This window comes from Bubalus kerabau, chromosome 7, assembly GCF_029407905.1.
Source record: "Bubalus kerabau isolate K-KA32 ecotype Philippines breed swamp buffalo chromosome 7, PCC_UOA_SB_1v2, whole genome shotgun sequence".
NCBI lineage: Eukaryota > Metazoa > Chordata > Mammalia > Artiodactyla > Bovidae > Bubalus > Bubalus kerabau.
The window spans coordinates 18,319,805-18,333,840 of NC_073630.1; the positions used below are offsets into that span (position 1 = coordinate 18,319,805).

Genomic DNA, 14,036 nt, shown 5'->3' on the forward strand with positions numbered 1-14,036 from the left:
ATGTGACAGAGTAGAGATATCTTCAAGAAAATTAGAGATATCAAAGGAACAAAGATGGGCTCAAAAAAGGAGAGAAATGGTATGGTCCTAACAGAAGCATAAGATATTAAGAAGAGGTGGCAAGAATACACAGAAGAACTATGAAAAAAAAGATCTCCATGACCCAGATAATTATGATGCTGTGATCACTCACCTAGAGCCAGACATCCTGGAATGCTAAGTCAAGTGGGCCTTAGGAAGCATCACTTTGAGCAAAGCTAGTGGAGGTGATGGAATTCCAGCTGAGCTATTTCAAATCTTAAAAGATAATGCTGTGAAAGTGTTGCACTCAATATGCCAGCAAATTTGGAAAACTCAGCAGTGGCCACAGGACTGGCAAAGGTCAGTTTTGATTCCAATCCCAAAGAAAGGCAATGCCAAAGAATGCTCAAGTAACCATACGATTGCACTCATTTCACACACTAGTAAAGTAAAGCTTAAAATTCTCCAAGCCAGGCTTCAACAGTACCTGAATCGTGAACTTACACATGTTCTAGCTGGATTGAGAAAAGGCAAAGGAACCAGAGATCAAATTGCCAACATCTGCTGGATCAGCAAAAAAGCAAGAGAGTTCCAGAAAAACATCTACCTCTGCTGTTTTGACTATGCCAAAGTCTTTGACTATGTGGATCACAACAAGCTCTGGAAAATTCTGAAAGAGATGGGAATACCAGCCCTCCTTACCTGCCTCTTGAAAAATCTGTATGCAGGTCAGAAAGCAACAGTTATAACTGGACATGGAACAACAGACTGGCTCCAAATTGGGAAAGGAGTACGTCAAGGTTTTATATTGTCACCCTGCTTATTTAACTTATATGCAGAGCAGATCATGCAAAATGCTGGGCTGGATGAAGCACAAGCTGGAATCAAGTTTGACAGGAGAAAGATCAATAACCTCAGATATGCAGATGATAGCACCCTTATGGCAGAAAGCAAAGAAGAACTAAAGAGCCTCTTGTTGAAAGTGAAAGAGGAGAATGAAAAAGTTGTCTTAAGACTCAACATTCAGAAAACTAAGATCATGGCATCTGGACCCTTCACTTCATGGCAAATAGATGGGAAAACAGTGCAACAGTGATAGGCTTTATTATTTTGAGGCTCCAAAATCACTGCAGATGGTGAATGCAGCCATGAAATTAAAAGACGTTTGCTCCTTGGAAGAAAAGTTATGACCAATCTAGACAGCATATTCAAAAGCAGAGACATTACTTTGCCAGCAATGGTCAGTCTAGTCAAAGCCATGGTTTTTCTAGTAGTCATGCATGGATGTGAGAGATGGACTATAAAGAAACCTGAGCTCCAAAGAATTGATGTTTTTGAAGTGTGGTGTTGGAGAAGACTCTTGAGATTCTCTTGGACTGCAAGGAGATCCAAACAGTCCATCCTTAAAGAAATCAGTCCTGAATATTCATTGGAAGGACTGATGCTGAAGCTGAAACTCTAGTACTTTGGCCACCTGATGTGAAGAAGTGACTCATTTGAAAAGACCCTGATGCTGGGAAATATTCAAGGTGGGAGAAGGGGACGACAGAGGATGAGATGGTTGGATGGCATCAAAGACTCAATGGATGTGCATTTGAGTAAACTCCAGGGGTTGGCGATAGACAGGGAGGCCTGTCGTGCTGCAGTCCATGGGGTCTCAAAGTGTCAGATACGACTGAGTGACTGAACTGAACTGAACTTCAAGTCCTTTGAACGTTTCTCCCATGGCCACCATGGCCTGAAACCATATATGTAAGGAATTACTAGGAAATGCAGATTCAGATTAATTAAGGTGTAACAATGTAGGGCCACCACAAAACTCACCATTTATCTGCTGGTGCAGATAAGAATCACAAGAAAACTCATCTTGCCTCTTCAGAGAATTGTTCAGACACAAAATGGCAAATTTATTTGGCAACATCTTAATTTTAATCTCAATCAATCACCATCTCCCTTTGCACAAATCAGGTCTATGGGAAATATATATCCAACACACTGGTAGAACTTCCCAACCAAAATGCCTTCTTCTCCTTTACTTCTGCCTTCAAACTAGGTTCACTGATCCCACTCTGCTTCAGAGAATAGATGTCAAACTGAAAGACCTCACTGAAGCCTTTTTCTTAGATTTGAGGGAAAGAGCAGGAATTCCTGTTCCTGAGGGTGGGTGGAGTTTAAGGCCAGATCAGCGATCTCTAGAGAAATTCTCATTTTCCAAATCCCCATTCCTAAATACCCTCAATGAGGGTGAGAGTTTTTGGAATCATGTAGCTATCTTGTAATACCTCCTAAGTAAATTCATATCTTGTTCTAACACTGAGGTTTATTGTGTTTATTCTTTGTGACACTTCAATGACAGCATCCAACTTAACTCTGCTTTAAAGAAAAAAAAATCATACTTAAAAGTTTTATACTTCCTTATGCATTTAGCCAATGCCTAAAATTCTTAAGTTTAGAATCAGTATGGCATAATGGCTAATGGACAACCTTTATTTTCCTGTAGGTATATGGAAAATACTAACCACGGTTTACGTTTCAGTCTTACGAGAAGGATGTTAATGTTAGTTAAATCTTGGACTAAATGTTAGTTAGTTAGTTAGTAAATGTTGGTTAATGTTAGTTAAATATTTACTATCAATCATCTTAGGATGCAAAACCGTTGCACATATCCTACTTACTGTTTCATTTGTATTTTTAAATACAATTTTATAGCAGCTCTGAATTCTGCATCCTCTTCTACTGGTAGCATAATCCTATAATTTTTCAATAAAACTAATAGCAAAGCCAACTCTAGCTTGAGAATCATAAAAAAAAGCCTGCTGCCTCTACAATATTGATGATCTGATAATTAAAATGAGACCTGCTATTAAGCACGATCATTTCTGATCCTGTGGAAAGAGCTGTACATTTGAACTCTTCAAACCATATTTTTATATACACAGAATTGATAAGTTAAAATGGGTTGGGAAGATTCACAATCAGGGGTGATCTCACACAAAGTTAGAATACATGAGGTGGTGTGGTGAGGATGGACCTGAATAGGCAGCATATGAAAACTACAGAAAGGGAAAAAGGAACTGGGAGGCACTTTCTCATTACTTTAATCTGTTAATAAAGTATATAAAATAATAATACAAGAGAATATTTTAAAACTACAGAAACTAAAAAGAACCAGTTTATGTAAACTTGAAGGAGACGTCTCAAGACTTAAATAGCAATTTAGCAATTTCTTTTTGATAGGACAAAAAAGTTGCTGTGAGTAGAAAAGAAAAGCCAAGTATTTCTCTTTTGAAAATATTTGAGAGTCATTTTTCAATTTTGGAAACTCCTTAGATAATTTTAAAAGAATTCAGTTATATGGCATGTAATATAGTAAAATAATAAATTAATTGTGATAGTACTAAAGATTGCCATAAAATTTATCTTAATAAATTTGTCTAAACAAATTTATCTAAATAAAATTGCTATACTGCTGCTGCTGCTGCTAAGTTGCTTCAGTCGTGTCTGATTCTGTGCAACCCCATAGACAGCAGCCCACCAGGCTCCTCTGTCCCTGGGATTCTCCAGGCAAGAACACTGGAGTGGGTTGCCATTTCCTTCTCCAATGCATGAAAGTGAAAAGTGAAAGTGAAGTCTCTCAGTCATGTCCAACTCTTCATGACCCCATGGACTGCAGCCTACCAGGCTCCTCCGCCCATGGGATTTTCCAGGTGAGAGTACTGGAGTGGGTTGCCATTGCCTTCTCCGCTAAAATTGCTATACAAATTTATCTAAATATAAACTGTAATATTATTTATTATATACAGATAAGTGGTAAAGAATGGGGCTGGAGGAATCAACCTTCCTGACTTCAGACTATACTACAAAGCTACAGTCATTAAGACTGTGTGGTTTTGATACAAAAACACAAATATATACCAATGGCACAAGACAGAAAGTCCAAAGATAATCCCATGTGCCTATGGACACCTTGTCTTTGACAAATAAGGCAAGAATATACAGTGGAGAAAAGACAGCCCCTTCAATAAGTGGTACTGGGAAAACTGGACAGCTACATGTAAAAGAACAAAACTTGAACACTTTCTAAGCACTATGCACAAAAAGAAACTCAAAATGGATTAAAGATTTAAACGTAAGGACAGAAACTATAAAACTCTTAAAGAAAAAAAAACATAGGCCGTACACACTTTAAATACATAATAGCAAGGTCATCTTTGACTCATCTCCTAGAGTAATGGAAACAAATGGGATTTAGTTAAATTTAAAAGCTTTTGCACAGCAAAGGATACTATAAACAGGATTAAAAGGCAACCCTCAGAATGGGAAAAAAATAATTGCAAATGAAGTGATGGACAAAGGATTAATCTTCAAAATAGACAAGCCATTCATGAAGCTCAGTACCAGAAAAACAATCAATCAATAAATGAGGTATCACCTCACACTGGTCAGAATGGCTATCATTAAACAAACAATAAATGCTGGAGAGAATGTGAAGGAAAGGGAACCCTCTTGCATTGTTGGTGGGAATATAAACTGATACAGCCACAATGGAGAACAGTACAGAGAATCCTTAAAAAATAGGATAGAATTACCACATGACCCAACAATCCCACTCCTGGGCATACAATCTTAGAAAACCATAACTGAAAGAGACACATGTACCCCAATGTTCTTGACAGCACCTTTTACAATAGCTAGGGCATAGGAAGTCATATAGTCTTAGGAAGCATTACAGTGAACAAAGCTAGTGGAGGTGATGGAATTCTAGCTGAGCTATTTTGCATCCTAAAAGATGATACTGTTGAAGTGTTGCATTCAATACACCAGCAAATTTGGAAAACTCAGCAGTGGCCATAGAAGTGGAAAAGGTCAGTTCGCATTCTAATTGCAAACAGCAAAAAATTCTTGGCAAGAATTTCCAAGAATGTCCAAACTACTGCACAATTGCACTCATTTCACATGCTAGCAAGGTAGTGCTCAAAAATCTTCAAGATAGGCTTCAACAGTACCTGAAGAGAGAACTTCCAGATAAACAAGCTGGATTTAGAAAAGGCAGAGGAAACCGAGATCAAATTGCCAGTATCTGATGGACAGGGAGGCCTGGCCTGCTGTGATTCATGGGGTCGCAAAGAGTCGGACATGACTGAGAGACTGAACTGAACTGAACTGAACTGATGGATCATAGAAAAGGCAAGAGAATTTCAGAAAAAAATCTGCTTCACTGACTACATTAAAGTCTTTGTGTGGATCACAACAAACTGTGGAAAATTTAAAGAGATGAGAATACCAGATCATCTTACCTGTCTCCTGTAAAACCTGTATGCAGTTCAAGAAGCAATAGTTAGAACCAGACATGGAACAATAAACTGGTTCAAAATTGTGAAAGGAGTGCATCAAGGCTGTATATTATCATCCTGCTTATTTAACTCAAATGCAGAGTGAAGTTGCTCAGTTGTGTCCGACTCTTTGCAACCCCATGGACTGTAGCTTACCAGGCTCCTCTGTCCTTGGAATTTTCCAGGCAAGTGTACTGGAGTGGGTACATCCTGGTAAATGCCAGGTTGGATGAATCACAAACTGGAATCAAGATTGCTGGGAGAAATACCAATAAACAGAGCTATGCAGATGATAGCATTCTAATGGCAGGAAGTTAAGAGGAACCAGAGAGCCTACGGATGCAGATGAAAGAGGAGAGTGAAAAAACTGGCTTAAAACTCAACATTCAAAAAAGTAAAATCATGGCATCCAGCCCCATCACTTCATGGCAAATAGATGGAAAACAATGGAAACAGTGACAGACTTTATTTTCTTGGGCTCCACAATTACTGGTGACTGTAGCCATGAATTTAAAACTTCCAAGCTTTCTTCTTGGAAGGAAAGCTATGACAAGCCTAGAGAGTATATTAAAAAGGAGAGACATCACTTTGCTGACAAACATCTGTATAGCCAAAGGTATGGTTTTTTTCCAGTAGTTATTTATGGATGTGTGAGTTGGAGTTGGGCCATAGAAAAGGCTGAGCACCAAAGAATCGATGTTTTCAAATTGTGGTGCTGTAGAAGACTCTTAAGAGTCCCTTGGACAGCAAGGATATCAAACCAGGCAATCCGAAAGGATATCAATCTTGAATATTCATTGGAAGTACTGATGCTGAAGCTGAAGCTCCAATACTTTGGCCACCTGATGCATAAAACTGAACACTGGAAAACACTTTGTTGTTGGGAAAGACAGAAGGCAGGAGGAGAAGGGGCCAGCAGAGGATGAGATGGTTGGATGGCCTCACCAACTCAATGAAAGTGAGTTTGAGCAAACTCCAGAAAAGTGAAGGACAAGGAAGCCTGGTGTGCTGCAGTCCATGGGGGTCACAAAGAGTTGGACACAAGTGAGGGACTGAACAACAACAGCAGCAACAACAGCTGTATAATTTTGTGAATATTTTAGGAAATGTGAATAAAATCCCAGTTATTATCTGACTACTTACTTTTCATGCTGGCTACATTAACCAGTTTTCAAGATTACCTTGAATCATTCTCCGCCTACATATATCTTTATGTATATCACTTGCACATAATTTGTCTATATGACCAATACAATTCAGTAGAAGTAATGGTATGCATCTTCCTAGATTAGAGTATGATGGCACTGTGTCTTCCATCCTGGTCTCTCTCTTGTGTCAGTGTGTCTGTGAAAGCCAGTCATGCAGTTCATGGTATGAAGCATCCAAGAGGTAAGAAGCTAAGGCCTCCTCTCAATAGCCAGGTGAATGAGCTGAGATGAGGTCAAGCCGTTAGGAAAAGCAGCATGGGCTCACAGCCTGATTGTGACCTCATGGGAAAATGTGAACTAGAACTATATCACTAAGCTGCTGCCAGAATCCTGACCCTCAGAAACCATGTGCCAGAGTTAATTGGTTGCTTCAGGCTGCTAGTATTTGAGTCAATTTGTTACATAGCAACAGATATTATACACAGACCAATTTGTAAACATATATATATATATTTACATAGTTTATTAAATATATAAAATGTGTATAATATACAGATATATAAATGCAATATATAAATGCAATTACTAATTTTATTAAGTATATAAAATGTGTATATATACATATATAAAATATATAAATATATTTACATATTTTATTATAATATTAAATATATTTTATATATTATTAAATATATATTATTACCTTTATACATGTCCTTTAGAAAAAGAGTTTAAGAGATGAACAGAAAATTCATAAAGGAGACAAAAATGAGGTAAAAAAACATTATTGTAGGAGAGTCAAGTTTTCTTTGAACACCATACACAAAAATAAACTCAAAATGGATTAAAGATCTAAACGTAAGACCAGAAACTATAAAACTCCTAGAGGAGAACATAGGCAAAACACTCTCTGACATACATCACAGCAGGATCCTCTATGACCCACCTCCCAGAATATTGGAAATAAAAGCAAAAATAAACAAATGGGACCTAATTAAACTTAGGTTTAATTAAACTTCTAATTAAACTTCTGCACATCAAAGGAAACTATTAGCAAGGTGAAAAGACAGCCTTCAGAATGGGAGAAGATAATAGCAAATGAAGCAACTGACAAACAACTAATCTCGAGAATATACAAGCAACTCCTACAGCTCAACTCCAGAAAAATAAATGACACAATCAAAAAATGGGCCAAAGAACTAAATAGACATTTCTCCAAAGAAGACATCCAGATGGCTAACAAACACATGAAAAGATGCTCAACATCACTCATTGTCAGAGAAATGCAAATCAAAACCACTATGAGGTACCATTTCACACCAGTCAGAATGGCTGAGATCCAAAGTCTACAAGCAATAAATGCTGGAGAGGGTGTGGAGAAAAGGGAACCCTCTTACACTGTTGGTGGGAATGCAAACTAGTACAGCCACTATGGAGAACAGTGTGGAGATTCCTTAAAAAACTGGAAATAGAACTGCCTTAGGATCCAGCAATCCCACTGCTGGGCATACACACTGAGGAAACCAGAAGGGAAAGAGACACGTGTACCCCAATGTTCATCGCAGCACTGTTTATAATAGCCAGGACATGGAAGCAACCTAGATGTCCATCAGCAGATGAATGGATAAGAAAGCAGTGGTACATATACACAATGAAGTATTATTCAGACATTAAAAAGAATACATTTGAATCAGTTCTAATGAGGTGGATGAAACTGGAACCTATTATACAGAGTGAAGTAAGCCAGAAAGAATAACACCAATACAGTATACTAACGCATATATATGGAATTTAGAAAGATGGTAACAATAACCCTGTGTACGAGACAGCAAAAGAGACACTGATGTATAGAACAGTCTTATGGACTCTGTGGGAGAGGGAGAGGGTGGGAAGATTTGGGAGAATGGCATTGAAACATGTAAAATATCATGTATGAAATGAGTTGCCAGTCCAGGTTTGATGCACGATACTGGATGCTTGGGGCTGGTGCACTGGGACGACCCAGAGGGATGGTATGGGGAGGGAGGAGGGAGGAGGGTTCAGGATGGGGAACACATGTATACCTGTGGCGGATTCATTTCGATATTTGGCAAAACTAATACAATTATGTAAAATTTAAAAATAAAATAAAATAAAAAAAGAAAATATTGCTCTGGGAAAGGAGAGGAGACGGGGTGGAGAGGTGCTGTATCAGAATATCCAAGGGGAAATATGTAATTTGAAAACAATGATACATAATTTCTTTTGAATTTAAAATAATATGTTAAAGAAGTGCATGAAATTGTTTTTATGCAAACACAGAATGTATTAAAAGGTATTAAAGCACTGAGCATAAAAAAAAAACAAACAGAAAAAAAGTTATGATGCAGAATTTCTTAACAAAATAGTAGACTGATGATGAATATATTAAGGCCCATTCTCCATGAAAACCCTAGAACTTTATATGCATTTTCTGCCAAGTGATCTAGTGCACTAAATGAATATAACATCACAAGCAATCTTAAACATCTAAACTCCTTGAGAAGCAAAATCACCATTAGATGAAATTTTAATGCAATTTTTGTGGTTCTTACTTTGAGAGGTTTAGAACAGTGCTGAACAGAGTGTTGAGAGTGAAGTTAAAATAACTCCTAATGCTAAGATTATGGATTTCATAGTCTTGTGTTGAAAAATTCCTTAAAATTCAGATCTAGTGAGAAATAAAATTATGAAATAAGGATTACTGAAATTTCAGAGTACAGAATATAAAGAGCATTTTAAGTCAATGGAAAGATTATGTTTGCTCAGAGAAAAAGAATATATTAATCATATTATTACGTGTCTTGTAACATTCATAAAAAACATCTGAGTGTGACTTAATAAGCAAGTATACCTTAACTAATATCCAGTTGAAGCAGCCTACCAAAATTTAGGGGAGAGGGATATTCAGATTACCCTTAAATCAAAGGTGCTCCTAACAGAGCAATTTTTTTTGTCTTCCAGTATGTATTTACAAAGGCTATGCTTTCCACACCTTTCAGTGTTACCAATAATCATCTATGAATTGATTTTTTTTTTCAGAAATAATCATACAACTTTTAGAATGAGGGTTAAGGGCTTCCCTGGTGGCTCAGCTGGTAAAGAATCTGCCTGCAGTGTGGGAGACCTGGGTTTGATCCCTGGGTTGGGAAGATCCCCTGGAGAAGGGAAAGGCTACCCACTCCAGTATTCTGGCCTGGAGAATTCCATGGAGTGTATAGTCCATGGGATTGCAAAGAGTCAGACACAACTAAGTGACTTTCACTATCACTTTAAGGGTATGAGAACAAAAATGACAAATAATATAATAGTTAAATAATTTTATAATTATTCCATAATTATAATGTTTTTCCTCATAACTTTATATCCTTATTTCATAGGTGCATAAATAGCAATAGAGTAGTGAAGTAACTTGTCCAAGATCGTATCAGACAGATTTAATGTTTATGTCCAGTCATGCACTTTTTTTTCATTCTAATGTCATTCAATAGCATTCTAGTGACTTTCTGATGTATTCTGCCACCTCTGAGATGTCTCATAACCTTTTGAAGACTAACAGATAGATCTGTTGGCCTTAGCACATGTTATCTCTGACTTTCTCTGATATTCACAATCAGTAATAGATCACCACTAATCTTTGTAGAGGAAAAAAGAGAAAAAAAAGAAAAGAAAAGTTCCTTATTTCTGCTATTTTGTTGTCTTGGAGGAAGAAAGAAAGAAAAAAAAAACAAAATTAGGCAGGGACTTCCCTGGCTGTCCAGTGGTTAAGACTCTTGCTCTCAACACAGAGAGCCAGGGTTGGTTCCCTAGTTAGGGAACTAGATCCTGCATGCTGCAACTAAGTTGCAGAGCAGTCAAATAAAAAAATATATACACACATATATATATATATATATAATTCTAAGAAAAGCAAATAAGATCCAAATCCAAAACTTCATCAGACTTTACAACCAAAATGATTGAAAATTTACCTAAACATTTCAAAACAAATTTGATTAAATTGGCCTTTTCAGTGAAATTCTCTCAACATATAATGGGATAGGAAAAAAAATGAGTACTGATGCTCATTGATCAAAAGTCAATATATGGCTAGAGCCATAAGCAGCCTCATTTTACACATGAAGACAATGAGGCCTAGAAAATCTGTATGTAACCCAAGGTCATATCATTGGGATCAGACAGTAAATCTCTTTTTTCCTATTACACAATTTTTCCTATTCATTTTGCAATTTTTATAAATGTTTTTATTCAAGGTTCATATTCAGTGGTGCTTTGTCCTATATATTGTTACAAGTTCCTATCCTCACCATTTTCTTTCTTGCATAAAGTGATGAATACATAGCTAAAATTATATATTTAAAAGAATATTTCAGATTATATTAGGTTTTAGTAAAAGTATTAGGTACTTCTAGTTGAACTAGTAAGAAGTACTAATGTACTTCTAGGCACACATTAATATGTATAGTTACATATTATTATACAAGATAGTTACATATTGCCTAAAAACTAATGGAATTTCTAGATCATTGACTCAATCTGATTTTGTCAGAAGAAAAGGAGTACATATGTATGTTCTTACACAGGTATATTCATACACATGCAGGCACATGCACAAAATCTGTTGAGTTAATGTTAGAGATTCATGGGTTTCCTCAAAGTCTATCCGGGAACCTTGGACCTCATTTTAGATCACTGTTGAAATATACTTTTTTACTGCTTATAATGACTATTTTCCTCCACGATCATGTAAATTCCTGAAAGTTGATAGAGATAGTATTATTTTTAGTTATTATTGACTTAAGACATATTAATATGTCTTTTGTTACCCAAACATTATTGACTGGAGATGTTCTCAATAGGTTTTTAGAGAGTAATACAATTAACATCACCATGAAAAGATAGAGCTTAAAACTGAACAAGAGTTCATTATTAAACTTATGATTGTTGTTATTATTCACATTTTGCTCTATAAGGTTTTTGTTCCAACCTTGTGTATATTATAAACATAAAATTTTCAAAAATCATGCACCACGAAATTTGGAATGAAGAATTTTTCAGTAAATCTTATGCAGTTATTTTCTCTGATTGTTAGAACAACATATATACTAGTGTCTCAGAAGATGACAGTTCTTTAGACTATAGCTCTGATTCAGATGATGTGAATATCAGACCAACAAAAAGACAAAAAACCTTAAGATTGGTTCTGAAAGGGAAAGAGAAAATTAAACTCACGGTGCTGGAGAATGCTCCTGCACTTCTATACAAGAGCTGACTGAAGACAACATCTCATGGAAATCAGAAGACTTTACAGGTGTATCAGGTGTAACTACTGAGTGTAATAACCTGCAAATTGTTAGAGAAAAGAATTAATTTGGGGCCAGCCAAAATAAAAATCCCTGGCCACAGACATTAGTTTCTACAAAAGTCTCCTGGTCAATAATAAGTTCAGTGTATTTGTTGGTATGACTGATTCATAGTGCAAGCTGCTGGAAAGGAAAGAAGCAGACTACTTGTTTTCATGAAATTTAGGAATTTATTGGGAACTGTATTTATCCAGATCATCCCTATTTCCCATTTTCATCCATGATTGACATTCAACTAGATTCATTATGATAGAAAGAAAGGAAACTTGGAGTTTAGGAGATTACCACCTTTTGTAATTATATTCTAGATGGTTAATAAATTGGACCTTGAATTTGAGAGTTTTCACACATTCACGTAAGAGGTAAGTAAAAGTCTTTAGAGGAAAAAAAACTTACAAATAATCACTTGTTGAGGATTTTTTAAAAATAATGAGCAAAGCAAAATGCTCCTGGCTTGAGAATACTTATGCCAATTTTACCTGAAAGCAAGTATTTCACTTTTGTAACAGAAATCTTCAGGAACAAGGTCTATAATGGAACTGCTGACAACTCTGTAACTATGGATTTGCTACTGGGTTCCTCAACAATGCCTTACACGTTTCTTTGTAAAAAAAAATTGAAAGCAGCAGTAATAAAGCATAGACTTATAATATTGAAATTCTCTCTTTCTCTCCCTCCTGCACCCTCTCTGTTTTTTTAACCTCTAGGGAGAAAACCAATTAGAGAAAGACAATCTAGATAAATGGACTGGGAAACAACCTGGCTCTCTCTATGCTTCATTACCCTTCCTCTTTCTCCTCTCACATTTTCCACAAATGGCTTGATTATGTTTACCTGACATCCTCACACTTCCCTGCTGACTGGCTGTAGGTGCTTTGAAGCCAAGAGAGACAATGTCTTCCACAAAGGCTTATACTCCCTTGTAGAGAGGCCAGTCTTTCTGAATATGCAGCTGTAACTTCAATATGCCTGAGATTGTAGCTCCACTTGCTGAAACTCTCCTGCACAACAGACGTAAGTGGAAGCATGATTGAACTAGGGGTGCAAACGTTCTGCATTAACTAAGCAAACACAGAATCACAGGTTAGGAGTCCACGTCCTGGATAACCAGCATGCCCCCTAAAAGGCTGATCAAACGTTGAACTCTTTATATTTCCAGAAGCCAGGGCTTCAGAAATATGGCTGCCACATTTTGATGCCCTTGACTCTCAAATAAAGCAGGATAATGGCCTCTAACTGTTTCACTGAAATAAAATGCTTTTTTCCATGATGAATCTCTTTGCAAACACTGTCTGGGATGAGAGTTGCAGGGAAATAACAAGCGGCAGAGCTGATTTTCCTGAACTCTCTCTTTATGGATTAAGCCATAAATCTATAACAATCTGAAGGCTTCAGAGATTTTGTAGTTGTCCTCATAAGAAATAGACATTCTCATTTCTTACAGTTCAGGTTGTAGAAGTAGGCACATTTCCCCCATAGTCACCAGGCTATGAATCTGAGTAACTAATCTACTGATAATTACATGTGATGCTTCAAATTAGAAACCAATATTACATGTGTGAATTAATGGCATTTCATTATGTGTTACTGTCTCCATCAATAAACTGTGACTAGATTTAAGCTTTGCAGGTCTGAGTAACTCGGGAGAGTTCTGTTCAAGTGCAGTTTCAATCAAGGGTAGTATGAAATGATGAATGAAGGAACCCAAATACACTGAATATATCTCAGAGGCAAAATCAGCTAGAGTTTCCCAGTGTGTGTGAGTCGAATTTTTCTCATGCTGGAGCATTGCAGGAATGGAAAGTAAATGGAGATTTAAAATCCTGAGTGACTCTCAATCTACACCACAGATTAAACAAGTCATATTTATGAATTTTAAGTTAGACTGGTTACAAGCCGACCCAGCTCACTGAGTAGAAAGAACTTGGTCTGAATTTGTGAACCCTAAATCGCTGAAATCCAAGCTTTGTCTAGCAAGTGATAAAACTGAATCAAGAACAGAAGCTGAATTTAATAGAGGCCCAAGTGATTCTCCTCTCTCATTTGCAACCTCCAACTTCACTGGCTTGTTACAGCTGAATAAGCAGCACTTATTTAGTGAATAAAATGCTGCCTTCCCTATCTCCTCACTTCTCTTCTCAAATTATGCAGTT

General features: G+C 36.8%; 1 long non-coding RNA gene across 1 annotated transcript in view; it reads right to left on the reverse strand.

The window, feature by feature from the left end:
* The window catches only part of LOC129657156 (uncharacterized), a 29,209-nt gene extending 16,695 nt beyond the window's left edge, over positions 1-12,514 (reverse strand). Inside the window, exons 1-2 of the long non-coding RNA XR_008716566.1 lie at positions 12,363-12,514; positions 11,753-11,863 (exon numbers count right to left, since the gene is read on the reverse strand). This is a non-coding gene — a long non-coding RNA (uncharacterized LOC129657156). The remainder of the gene's footprint in view (positions 1-11,752; positions 11,864-12,362) is intronic.
* Between the last annotated feature and the right edge of the window lie 1,522 nt (positions 12,515-14,036).